Source organism: Triturus cristatus, chromosome 10, assembly GCF_964204655.1.
Source record: "Triturus cristatus chromosome 10, aTriCri1.1, whole genome shotgun sequence".
Classification (NCBI taxonomy): domain Eukaryota; kingdom Metazoa; phylum Chordata; class Amphibia; order Caudata; family Salamandridae; genus Triturus; species Triturus cristatus.
The window spans coordinates 277,711,011-277,724,101 of NC_140593.1; the positions used below are offsets into that span (position 1 = coordinate 277,711,011).

Sequence of the window (13,091 nt, forward strand, 5' to 3'; positions counted from 1 at the left end):
GTCAAATATGATAACTCTTTCTTTCACCAGCACCTTTGCTTTCAAGGTAGTTGTGTCCCATCATCTTCTTCAAATGAGCATACATTTGACAGCTGACATCTAATTTGGACATTACTTGCCTGACTACTATACACACTTTTTAGTATTTTTTTATTTTTTTATTACTTTATTCGATATAAAATATCATAAAAGTACACCAAATATGATCAGTATAAAATGCACATATTGTACAACGTGTAACGATAAAAAAATAAGTTAAAAAGCAGAGTATGTACATATAAAACCAGAAACATAATGGCCTCTATGCATACCCAAATTACCTAGACTTCAATGGACCTAGCTCTTACGGGCGTTAACAATTTAGTGCGTGTCAGCCAAGCACACCCCAAGTATTTGGCTACCCCACAGACTGTAGCAGGTAAGGAAGTATCAGATAAAATAAATCGTAGCGCCACCCTGTAGTCCTTGAATCCCAAATTCCTACAGATTGGTCTAAGCCATTTTCTCCTCGCCTTTTTGTAAGCCGGGCACGCGAAGAGAAAGTGGGGAATGGATTCAAGGGGGGCAGAGTAACCAGGGCAGTTAGTAGATGACACACTCGAATTTTTCCAATTTGCTACAAAGATGTTAAGCGGGAATGTGCCAAACCTGAGCCTTATATAGAGCATTCTGTCTCGTGGCGATTGAATAAAGTCGAGATATAGCTCAATTTTGGCCACAGGCTTATGCTCTAAGAAATGATCAGTGAGAGACCCATGTTTTTTTTTCGAGCTTCCACTCCCCAAGCCCAATCCCAATATGCTTTTCTAATGATTTGCTTGGTAGGTGGAATCTGACTAATCCATGCCTCCCCGAGACCAATTTCTATAACCAGCTGTTTTAATATGTAAAGCCATTTGATCTTATTGCCTGTATTTAAAAGAATGATCTCATTCAAGGCGTTGGCATAGCTGGCTAGATCGGGGGTTTGTCTCAAACGGGCCCAGAAAAGCAGCGGGCGCAGTCTGGCTATATCCTTGATGGATCGCTTACCCATATCTTTCCGAAGTGGTGTCAAAGGGGTAGAGAGTGGGAGAGAGACAAGATTTCTTAGAAAATTGTTCTCGGATTTCTCCAGAGCACAAGTGTTCTCAAACCCCCATAATTCTGCCCCATATAAAGCTGAGGGTAAAGCTTTCCCATCGTAGACAAAAGGGCCGGAGAGACTGGTCTACTGAAGGAAAGACGTTGTTCACGTAGGATAGCCCCCGCCACCCTCTTATGATTGAGGAGCATTTTGTCTAAGTGACATAAACTATTCCATTTCATTTTGTTGTTAAGCCTAATATCCAAATAGTCAAAGGAATCAACAGTATCCAATAAGATGCCATTCAGTATAATGTCATTCCTGAAGCGTTTCGATGGGGATAGTGCCATGAGTTTAGTTTTAGTTGTATTAATCACTAAACCCCGTGCATTGCAGAATTGGCTAAATCTGTCTAGTAACTTTTGCAGACCACTTGGGGTTTTGGACATCAAAAGGGTATCATCAGCAAAGAGGAGGGTGGGGGATTTTTCACCTGCCAGGGAAGGGGCATCAGATGGAACCTCTTTAAGATGATCAACTACCCCATTAATAAAAAGAGAGAACAGGGTAGGAGTCAACACACAGCCCTGGCGTACACCCCTGTTCACTGCGACCCTTTGTGTCAACTGGCTCTGATTTCCCCACCTAATTCTTGCGTAATTCCCTTCATGAAGACGCTTGATGATGTCGAGTAAGATATGGGGGAGCCCCACATCGGAGAGTGTCTGCCATAGTTTGGCACGAGGGACCAGGTCAAACGCGGTCTTAAGGTCCATAAAGGCCAGATAGAGACTGCCTTTCCCAATGACCACTGTATTCCAGTAGGTTATATAAAACCGGAAGACCTGATCCATCGTGCCCACCCCCTGTCTAAAGCCCGCCTGGAAATGCGAAAGCACATTGTCCTCATCCATCCATGACCTCACCCTCATAGGGAGGACCCTGCCAACCACCTTCTGGATTACGTCGATTAAACTAAATCGGCCTGTTGTTGGCAGGGTCCTCCCTATTCCCCTTTTTGTATATGGTTACCACCTCAGCGCCCTTCTAGGAGTCCGGGATGGGGTGGCCTCTGGCAACAAGATTCAATATAGATAAAATGAAGTTGGCCCATAATTTGGGTTCATGTCGGAGGAGATCGCCGGGAATAGCGTCCGGACCCGCAGCCTTTCCCGGGGCTAACCCTTCAATGGCGAGAAGAACTTCATTAAGTTTAAAAAGGGCAGCTGGGTAATCCACCACATGGGTCACGACTAGAGGAGGATCCAACAGAGGTGGCGGCGATTTATCCACATTTGGAGTCAAAAGGTCATCGCCCTCACTATATAAAGCAGAGAAATGTAAATGCCACTGTTGTTCCGTTATGTGGTTAGGTAACACCTCGCCCTTTTGACTGCCTTTGTGGATAAGACTCCAGAACAATGTGGCGTCCTTCAAAGAGGAAGCAGATTTAAGATCCTGCCAGTGCGCTTCTTCTCAGATTCGCTTCGCTTGTTCAATAGCCCCAGAATATTCTTTTCTGGCCTGTCTAACCTGAAAAGTATCGTTACTTTGGAGGACTACGGTCAGCGTGCGTCTCTTTTCTTTACATATAGTAGAGTACCACGGATTGGAGGGCCTGGGGATCTTTTTAGAAGCAGGATGGTCCAGTGAGGTAAAATACGTTCCCAACTTTTCAATGATTTCTTGATAGAAAGATGGGAATGGAGAGCTCTGGGCTCCCTCAAAAGTTGCTCCAATCAAATCGACCTCCAGAGCTTTCAACTCTATAAGGTCTCTTATTTTACACAGTTTATCTTCCTCCAATGAGACCCTATACCACTTAAGGCGTCGTTTGCAGTTGGAGGGCACTACTTCTTTTGTTACTAATTTCATTTCAATTTGGGGTCTGAGGGTTGTCCAGTTATTATTTAAAAGCATGCATAGCGGATTGTGGTCACTATCTTGTGAAGGTAAAACTTCCATATCGGCCAGGTCCTGCCAAAGCCGTAAGTCCAATAGGATATAATCAATCCTTGATTGGGAATTGGTCCTATTGAATGTATTGGCCCCAGACTTATCCGAACATGTTCTGCCATTAACAGCTCTCAAATTATGCGCCACCGTTAGGGCATTCAATTGTATGGCCCTTTGTGTCCACTTCTTTATTGGTACTAGGCTAAGCGGGGGTATTGAAAATACGTTGTCCTGTTCACCTGAGCCCAGAACGTCCTCGGAGCAAAGGGGTTCGTAGGTACAATTAAAATCTCCTGCCACGATAACAACAGATTTAGGATTGATTCTGAAGAGTTCACTCTCTAGGGCTGCTATAGTGGAGGACGATTGTGCCCCGGGAGACCCTCTGGCGTATACATTAAATATTTCCAGGTTTCGACTATTTTTGGGTCCTGTCACTGTTAAGTGTAAAATGTCATTTGAGGGAGTTGTTTGTATACAGGCTGACCAATTCAAGGCAATGTTTAACCAAATATGGAGCCCCCCGCTGGTCGACCTTTCCCTGAATGTAAAGCCGGGAGAAAGTAGGTGGTAAATCCAGACTTATAGAGGGGGACGGTGCTCCAGGTTTCCTGAAACAGACAGATGTCTTGCTCATCTATAAAATTATTCCACTCTGGTAAAACAAGTTTTTTCTGTAACCCAGCGATGTTCCAGGAAAGAAAGCGAATAAGGACTGGAGTACTCTCCTTGATATAAGTACTGCTAGCGCTAATATGACTAGTATAGTTGTCCGTTGGTCTCCCCCGCACCCCTGGCCCAGCCTCCCTAATATTAGGACACGGGACTGGGTCAACTCTATTTCCATCCTTTAATCTAATATCCAATACTGACGGGAGTGAAGTGTCCAGTCAATCGACTGAGCTCAGCCCAGACTCAGTCCCTTCACCCTCGGACGACCACAGTGGGGAAAAACGGAACTGAATCTTCGAAGGGGGGGAGGGGGGGGGGGGGGGTAGTACGATGTTCAAGTGCCACCAGATTGTCTGCAAGACCGTCATTGAGTAACTGTAACTCAATGCAGTTTGTCAATGAACCCTCTTTTGTAATCCTCTTGACTTTAACCAGGTCCTCCCGTATTACCGACCTACAACCTCTCACATGTCTTATCCAGTGGATTACTTTGTTGTGGAGAGATTCTTGGGTTTTGAATCTATGGTAGCTCGGGGTTTTAGGGACCTTGGTCATATAGATTTTAGAAATGGAATTCCTCTCATGTGAATTGCACCTATTGGGTCCTAGACCTAATTGGCCAGACGACCCTTCTCTGATCGGTACAGTTCTATCATATTTAGGTCTTAGGTGGGACTGTTCTAATGTCTTACCTCTAAAAGCCTTACCCTTAACAGGCTCAAAAGAAGGAATAGAATTACTCGCGGGAAAGGAGCCGAGAATAGAGGGTTGGGCCTGCGTCGTCTGGCCTAGCACTAGGCAACACCCACTATCCCCAGGACGCTTCTCCTCCCCACCTCTACCTATGCTCTTCCTTAAAAATTGGGGGGGTAGGGTGGCTGGGCCAAAGGGCCTGGCTTCAAGCATATCAACTTTTTGCCTCAACATGGCTAATTCCCTTTCAAGTAGTTCCACTCTTTGTTGGAGAGCAACATTATGAGGACCACAAAGATTACAATGAACTGAGATAACAGGGGGCTCAGCCGCACCTTCTTTACTAGGGATAGCGATTGGGCTATGCACGGGGCTGGGATCTAAAACAGCAAATCTGTTTAAACAAGGTATTTCGTCCAACAAGCCTTCACAGACTTTGTCATTACTAGTGGCTCTCGAGTAAGCACCCAAACCTAGATTTTCTTGTGAGGTGGGGGGCCCCGAGATATCCACATTTGGATTGTGTACTAGAACTGTTGGTACTTTTTGTAATGTTTTCCTAGAAAACATACCAGGCACAACTCGTTCATATGGGTGTGACAATACTAGTACTTCCTCAGAGTCAGTTGGACTCAAAACAGCAGTAGAAATGTTACTGTCTCCCAAGATGTTTTCGCATTCGTTTACAATACCCTCAATCCTTGTGAGGACTCAATTATTGGCCGCTTGGGGGGGCTTTCTTAACCTTCTTCCCTCTTTTAGATAACAAAGAACCCCCTCCCTCCATTGACTTCCTCTTCCCCATTGGAATAACTGTACTCAACAGAGAGGTGGAGAAATGCAAACACTAATGGCAAAATATCTGGTGGCTAGAGCTGACAGTCTTAGTACGACCAACAGTACCTTAAATCAGCAGCTCTGGAATCAAGTGTCAAACAAAGAGGGGGGCCCAGCCCGGCCTCCTCCCGGCGATGACAGGCAAGGACAGGCCCGCCCTTGGCCCGGGCTTCGCCTGGGCGCGTCCCGTGCTGCGGGAGGGTTGAGCGCTCCTTATAGACCCATGGCGCTGGGCTGACGCGTTCTGCTGGCGCCTCACAGACCCTGCTGGGAATTGTAGTTTTTTCAATAGCCGTTTCCCTCACGCCGTGGGTTTTAGCGACTGCAGGAGAGGTTCGTGCCGTTCCCCTCACGGCTCGGAGGCGAGTCAGATGAGCGTCCCGCGCTGCGGGAGTGTTGAGCGCTCCTTATAGCCCCCTGGCTCTGGGCTGACGCGTTCTGCTGGCGCCTCACAGAGCCTGCTGGGAATTGTAGTTTTTTCAATAGCCGTTTCCCTCACGGCGTGGGTTTTAGCGACTGCAGGAGAGGTTAGTGCCGTTCCCCTCATGGCTCGGAGGTGAGTCAGATGAGCGTCCCGCGCTGCGGGAGGGTTGAGCGCTCCTTATTGCCCCCTGGCGCTGGGCTGACGCGTTCTGCTGGCGCCTCACAGAGCCTGCTGGGAATTGTAGTTTTTTCAATAGCCGTTTCCCTCACGGCGTGGGTTTTAGCGACTGCAGGAGAGGTTAGTGCCGTTCCCCTCATGGCTCGGAGGTGAGTCAGATGAGCGTCCCGCGCTGCGGGAGGGTTGAGCGCTCCTTATTGCCCCCTGGCGCTGGGCTGACGCGTTCTGCTGGCGCCTCACAGAGCCTGCTGGGAATTGTAGTTTTTTCAATAGCCGTTTCCCTCACAGCGTGGGTTTTAGCGACTGCAGGAGAGGTTCGTGCCGTTCCCCTCACGGTTCGGAGGGGCACGTTTAGTATTATTTATTAAGCAGCTATCACTTCTGTTACATTAAGAAAATTGCAAACCAAAACTATAAAATCAACAAAACAAACACTTGTGACAAGTTTTTTTTATGGCACCTAATGAAGCGTCTAAGAGAAAATGTCTGTCAACTAGCACTGTTAAATATTTCAGCTCGCGCCTTCTAGCAACCATTCAAGAACGAGCATGTTTCAACATTCCTGCTGTTCTGTTGCAGGTGATCATGTCTCACAGCCAACCTTCAAGCACAGGTGCCAGTCCCTTTTGCCATGGTATTGCAACTCTGCATTTAGCCAGATGCAAGGCCTGCAAGGTAGGTCATCAAGCTGATTTTGGCACATGGTGAATAAAGCCCAATAAAGTCAAGAATTGCAAAGTCATTAATACATTCTTGGCCAATCATTTTAGTAAAAAGAAAAACAGCTCTTACTTGCACCCAGTAATCCTGGGGCAGTTCCAGGCCAAATGCACAAAACCTGTATTTGAGGCCATACATCTACAACGTCTGACTGAAGGTTACATTTTATTCTCAATAACAAAAAGGGGTGACAGGGAGGGATTAACAATCCAGCACCTATGCTCTCATATAGGAATTGGTGCACAAAAAGAGGGACGCTGTTCCTCTGAAGAAGAAGTGCGGTTGGGATGTATATGAAGTGAGGGGATCTGCCTTATTGGAAGAAGTCATCCTCACACACCCATGTGGGTGTCATGCTTCATCATTGGACTTAGCTCCTCGTGGTACCGGCGCTGCAATGCCCCATGGGCCCCGCGAGAGGGCTCTTTAGCAAAGATTTTTTCTTTCTAGCTGTGACAGTGTATGCAGGTGTGTGGGGATTCGATAGTGTATGTGGTGAGAACGTTTATTAAAACTACCCTTGGGGTACTGAATAGTTTTTAATCGGTGGTTCCCTTGATTGGGTTAAAAGCAGGTGAGTGTGTATTGTCAGGGAAGTTTACAAAGTGTGACAATCTCTGGGTAAGTGCTCAAAAGGTAAACATGTTGCACGCTTGCGTGGTCCTGGAAGGATTTGTGGTGTTTCGTCAGGACCATCTGAATCAAGTCTCCCTACCCTAATTCAGGGCAGGGAATATGAATCTGTAATGACTGGATTATGTCTAGTGATCTCAACGGATAGTGAAAGGTCAAGTGTACCTGCAGATAAACTTCCTACTCGGATCTCAAATTCTAACCTAAGAAAGAGAACTAAAAATGTATACAATAATGTCACATGTATATAGTCTGTACATAGTGAAAACTTCCTTAAGAAGCATAGAAAGTTATTTATTAACAAGTATTAATCTGCTGAACAATTGGTAATGTGCTTGGAGTGCAAAACGTAGCTCCTTAGTGACATGTGCCACAAATATCAAAGCAGGAAAGTGACACAGTGGTGATTGACTGTAATACTGAAAGACACATAATAAGGAAATGTAAAGTCAGACACTCGTAACCCATCTGATATAGTAGCCCTCCTCAGGTTAGGGATACTTCTTACCCAGCTGAAACTGAACGTGTAGCACCTTACGTCAAGGCAGAAGACAGTGTAGTAACTACGGTTTAAACTCTAACACATATGTCAAGGTAAACCAATTAGGAACAAGGCAGGCTCACCTGGGAAATCCAAAGAGTAACACTATGTAACCCTTCCCTGACAATCCACACTCGCCTGATTTTAACCCTACCAAGGGGACCACAGACTTTTTTTAAATCGGTACCCTATAGGTAGTTTTAATACACTTTTTCACCACACACACTATCGAATTCCCACACCCCTGCATGGATTATCACGGCTAAAAATAAAAGATCTCAGTTAAAGAGGCATCTTGCGAGGCCCATGGGGCATTGCAGCACTGGCCCCACGAGAAGCCAAGCCTGATAATGAAGCACGACACCCACATGGGTGTGTGAGGGCAACATCTGCCAATAAGGAAGATCCGCTCACTTTAAATCCATCCCCACCTCACTTCTTCTTCAGATGAAAAGCTACCCTCTTTTTGTGCAGGGTCCATCTTATTAACCATGTCAGAGTGTAATACATAAAATGCAGAAATTTAAAGTGAATCAGTGTGACCCTGTACTTCACTGACGTATTTTGTGAGCAACTGCACAGCCAATATTTCTCATCTAATGTGCTTCCTGATTGCCTTCCATTCTTCCTTACTCTTCACAGTCACATCAGGTCTTGAAGCCATAGTATGCCTATATAATCTGGATTACTGTCTGCATAACCTGTAACAGGGGTACAAATTCTGCTAGCTCATCTGGATAAGTGGAGAAGGAAATCTGCACTGTACCTCAGACAGAAGTATGTGAAAAGGTCTGCTCAGTGTGAGCCCCTCGCCACTCTATACTGGTACAAAGTGGAGGACATGTTGTCGTTGTACAAGGGTCCCACGTGCTTCAGTCTGGCCCTGCTTAAGGAATCAATTGCACTGTTCTGCTCTGTCAGCAGTAGCAGGGGACCATGTCTCAGTGGAACTGCCAGAGAGTACAGGTATGGCACTTGGCGCATGGTAGCCACATCTGACATTTCCTCCTGTGAACTTAACAGTCTGGACAACAGGATCATCTGGAGCATGCCCTCTGCAAGCTGTGCCATCTTTTGAGGAAGGCCCGTCTTCTTGATGAATCTTTTTGTCATCCGTGCTGCTTTTGAGGTAGACCAGTATGTTATATTGGCCGCAGGTTTATGATGGATGGTGCTCGCAATTTTGTGATGGTTATTAATTTTCTAATTGGTGCAGTTAGTAGAAACAGTGGATTGTCTGGAAAGCCTATTCATTAAAGGCCTGTCAGCACCTGTCCCTCATCATTGCTGATCTCAACTTCTTGTTTGCAGTCTTGTGATCAAAATCGACATCTCAATGGCCTCCGGGAGCTGCAGAAAACCACAAAGCCGGCCGGGCCATTCTCAGGTGGGAGAAGCTCCAACAAAGTTTGCTCACAGGCCACCTCTTGGTTGCTGTCGGCAGCCCAACAATGACTGCTTGGAGTCTGCTTGGCTCATAGTCTCTTGGTCTCGGGTGGTCCCTTAATTTGAGGCCCAGTGCGGTGGCCATCTTGGAGTAAGCCACATGGGACCGGTCTCTAACTGCCTGTGTTTTCTGACGCTGCAGCTTCCCTGTTCATGATAAGAGACCCAGGGTGCCTTCTTGTCTTTATGCTTTGAAGTCTGCTGGCTTGATTCATTTTCGGAGTCTGTGGACGCTGGTAGAAGGCCGTGAAGGGAGCCTGACACCTAGATAGGACACCCCGGTTATGCTCCCCCCAACATCTCTTAATAAATATATAATCAGGTAATACAGTTACAGTTGGTTTAACTCTTGTATTTCTATCCATAGTTTCTCGTCTTAATTGAATGTTGCTGAGTAGCAGAGCTTCAGATATCAAACTGGGGGTGTTAAGGAGGCCTAGGCTTGTGTTAATGATCATTTAAATGAAGCAGGTTGCACATAGGTCCCTATCGGGTAAGATACATCTGAAGTTCTAAACACTGAGCCAAACATTTAACCTTGCGCTAATTAAAATGGAGCTATCCATTTTGGACTGCCCCTCACCCCGAAAGGATCAGTCATGTGAGCAAAGCTTTAAAAAAAAAAAAAAAAACATGCACGCTAAAAGGCACGCTACTAAAATAACAAAGAAACTCCGGCAAAATGATTTCATTTAGTGCTTTTCTGTTAGCACGTGATGAACAGAGTATGATCTATCTTAGCCGAAAAGATATAAGCTGCTCTGCCGCAGTAAATATTTATTCGCAATTATTTTAAAGTTCAAAAATCCAGTGTAAAGATTATATATATATATATCATGCCAGGGTCTCATTCACACAGTGGGTAGACCTCCGATTGATCCCAATGTCTTTGTACGCCTTCCAAAGTAGAGCTGCTGTGTTTAGGGCCTGTGGTAGAGATAACAAAATGCTGCTCTCAAACAGTGGAATGACGGATTCAAAGGGCCCCCCTGTCCCCATCATTTCTGTTCCCTACACAACAGCCAACGCCTCACATGTCTGCGCGAACAGCGGGGGGCGGGTGTGGGTATGAGGAGGGACAAGGGGCATCCTAGTCTTAAATCCAGCTGTAAATCCGCAGCAGGCAGAAAAACAATATTTATACGCACATAAGGCATGGGCAGATTCACGAACTAAATGCTGAAAAGGTGCCCTAGATTATTTACCTTCTGCATACTGAAATGAGGAAGTAAAAAAAAATGTATAGAAAAATAGGGAATTGTCAGCATATGAAACGAGTCCATGAGTACTTACAAATTGACCAACACATCAGAATTTCGAAAGGTGGTCAGCCAGTCATATTCATAATCCATTAAATCAGCCTGTACTGAATCTCCCACAGATACACTGGAATCTGCTAGGAGAGGAAATAAAGAGCCCTGGGAAAGGCAGAGATGGCACATTCACGTGCTTTAAGCACCACTGACCCTGGCGCCGAGCAGTGCGGGGAATTACTGGGCATTACCTGACATATAAGCCCACGCCACAGGTAACTGTGTTTAAGTTATTTACCATCCCATTATAAACGCCCCCTATGGGAATATGGAGTTGACTAGAATGCCAGTCAGACCAGTAAGATTTGTCAATAATCAGTAGGCAGTAATTATGCGGCAGAGTTGGCAGATCTGCTGGCAAGGGGTAGGTCACTGTCTAGGCTCAGCTGTACCCCAGATGCACACTAGAACGTTTTAGAAGTCATCGACAATACAGATGAGAGAGACCAGATAACGGGTCACCGCGACAAAGATTCTATGCCAAGGGCCACAACCAGTCGCATTTTTCAATGAGGTGAAGTGTAGCTTTGCGAGTAAGTCCCTGAGAGCACCACTGTGTTGTGACTCAGTTGGCAGTTATAGCCAAACTCTCTAGCCCCGTCTGTGACAATGATTGCTTCTGCTGGCAGCCACACTGTACACACGTAGTTAAGATGACACAGGGCTCTGGAACTATGTGGCAGGGGATCACTGAATTATAGAAAGGATTGACTAAATTATGCGGCACCTTTTTGATAGTATTACTTCATTATTTTATCATTTTTTCACATGGTAATACTATTTGGGCAAATATTTCACCTCATTAGTACCAGACTAACAACCAAATATATACATTAGCAACTGAAAGATGACCAGTTAACGTTTGTGAAGGGTATTCCAAAGCATGTGAACACAGATCACACGTTTCAGTAACCTTTGATCCTTTTGAGTTAGCAACACATGTTTTTGTTTTGTTAAAATCTACAGATTATGCACCAGATTATGGATAATTATGCAGAAAAAGCAGCAAACAAAGGGTCACATAATTCCAGTGGCCCTCCCCATGACCTATATTATATTTGAACTCTAACTTTTTGATGGTCAAACTGGACCCTCTCCATACCTGTCCAGTGGGTGCAACGTGATGACTCCACAGACACTATCGTAACCTCCACCCCCTCGGTTGCCAAAGCATACTGTTGCAGTTCCATTTTAGGATTGTCGAGTGTTTCTAAGGATGGTGGAGTGGGTCTTAGGATGGTGGAGTGGGTCTAAGGATGGTGGAGTGGGTCTAAGGATGGTGGAGTGGGTCTAAGGATGGTGGAGTGGGTCTAAGGATGGTGGAGTGGGTCTAAGGATGGTGGAGTGGGTCTTAGGATGGTGGAGTGGGTCTTAGGATGGTGGAGTGGGTCTTAGGATGGTGGAGTGGGTCTAAGGATGGTGGAGTGGGTCTAAGGATGGTGGAGTGGGTCTAAGAATGGTGGGATGGCTCTAAGGATGGTGGAGTGGCTCTAAGGATGGTGGAGTGGGTCTTAGGATGGTGGAGTGGGTCTTAGGATGGTGGAGTGGGTCTTAGGATGGTGGAGTGGGTCTTAGGATGGTGGAGTGGGTCTTAGGATGGTGGAGTGGGTCTTAGGATGGTGGAGTGGGTCTTAGGATGGTGGAGTGGGTCTTAGGATAGTGGAGTGGGTCTTAGGATAGTGGAGTGGGTCTAAGGATGGTGGGGTGGGTCTAGGGATGGTGGGGTGAATCTAAGGATGGTGGGGTGTCTCTAAGGATGGTGGAGTGGGTCTTAGGATGGTGGAGTGGGTCTAAGTATGGTGGAGTGGGTCTAAGGATAGTGGAGTGGCACCAAGGATGGTGGAGTGCTTCTAAGGATGGTGGGATGGCTCTAAGGATGGTGGAGTGGCTCTAAAGATGGTGGAGTGGCTCTAAGGATGGTGGAGTGGGTCTTAGGATGGTGGAGTGGGTCTTAGGATGGTGGAGTGGGTCTAAGGATGGTGGGGTGAATCTAAGGATGGTGGGGTGAATCTAAGGATGGTGGGGTGTCTCTAAGGATGGTGGAGTGGGTCTAAGGATGGTGGGGTGAATCTAAGGATGGTGGGGTGAATCTAAGGATGGTGGGGTGTCTCTAAGGATGGTGGAGTGGGTCTTAGGATGGTGGAGTGGGTCTAAGGATAGTGGAGTGGCTCTAAGGATGGTGGGGTGTCTCTAAGGATGGTGGAGTGGGTCTTAGGATGGTGGAGTGGGTCTAAGGATAGTGGAGTGGCTCTAAGGATGGTGGAGTGGCTCTAAGGATGGTGGAGTGGCTCTAAGGATGGTGGAGTGGCTCCAAGGGGACCACGGAACATTTCTTTAAAGAACACACACATGCCCTGGCTCTGCCTCCTACTCCCTTCTGAATTTTGCAGCTCTAGCACACGGATGGGTAGTGCCACTGTCCTGACCTGAAATCAGGAACAGGAGGTGCCACCGGAACAGCAGCCACCAGAAGAGGACTGCCAGCTGAGCAGTTGCTTCCCCTACACCGGGTCCAAATGAGCTTTAGGACTCAGTCCAGAAGTGCAACATAAGGACTATGACACGCGGAGGTGGACACATTTCCTTTGAGACATTCTTGTCACCTGTCCCCTT

General features: G+C 46.4%; 1 protein-coding gene across 5 annotated transcripts in view; it reads right to left on the reverse strand.

Moving 5' to 3' along the window:
• AKAP9 (A-kinase anchoring protein 9) overlaps window positions 1–13,091 on the reverse strand; it is a 1,384,828-nt gene that overhangs the window by 863,528 nt on the left and 508,209 nt on the right. The gene's annotated exons all lie outside the window — the stretch shown is intronic.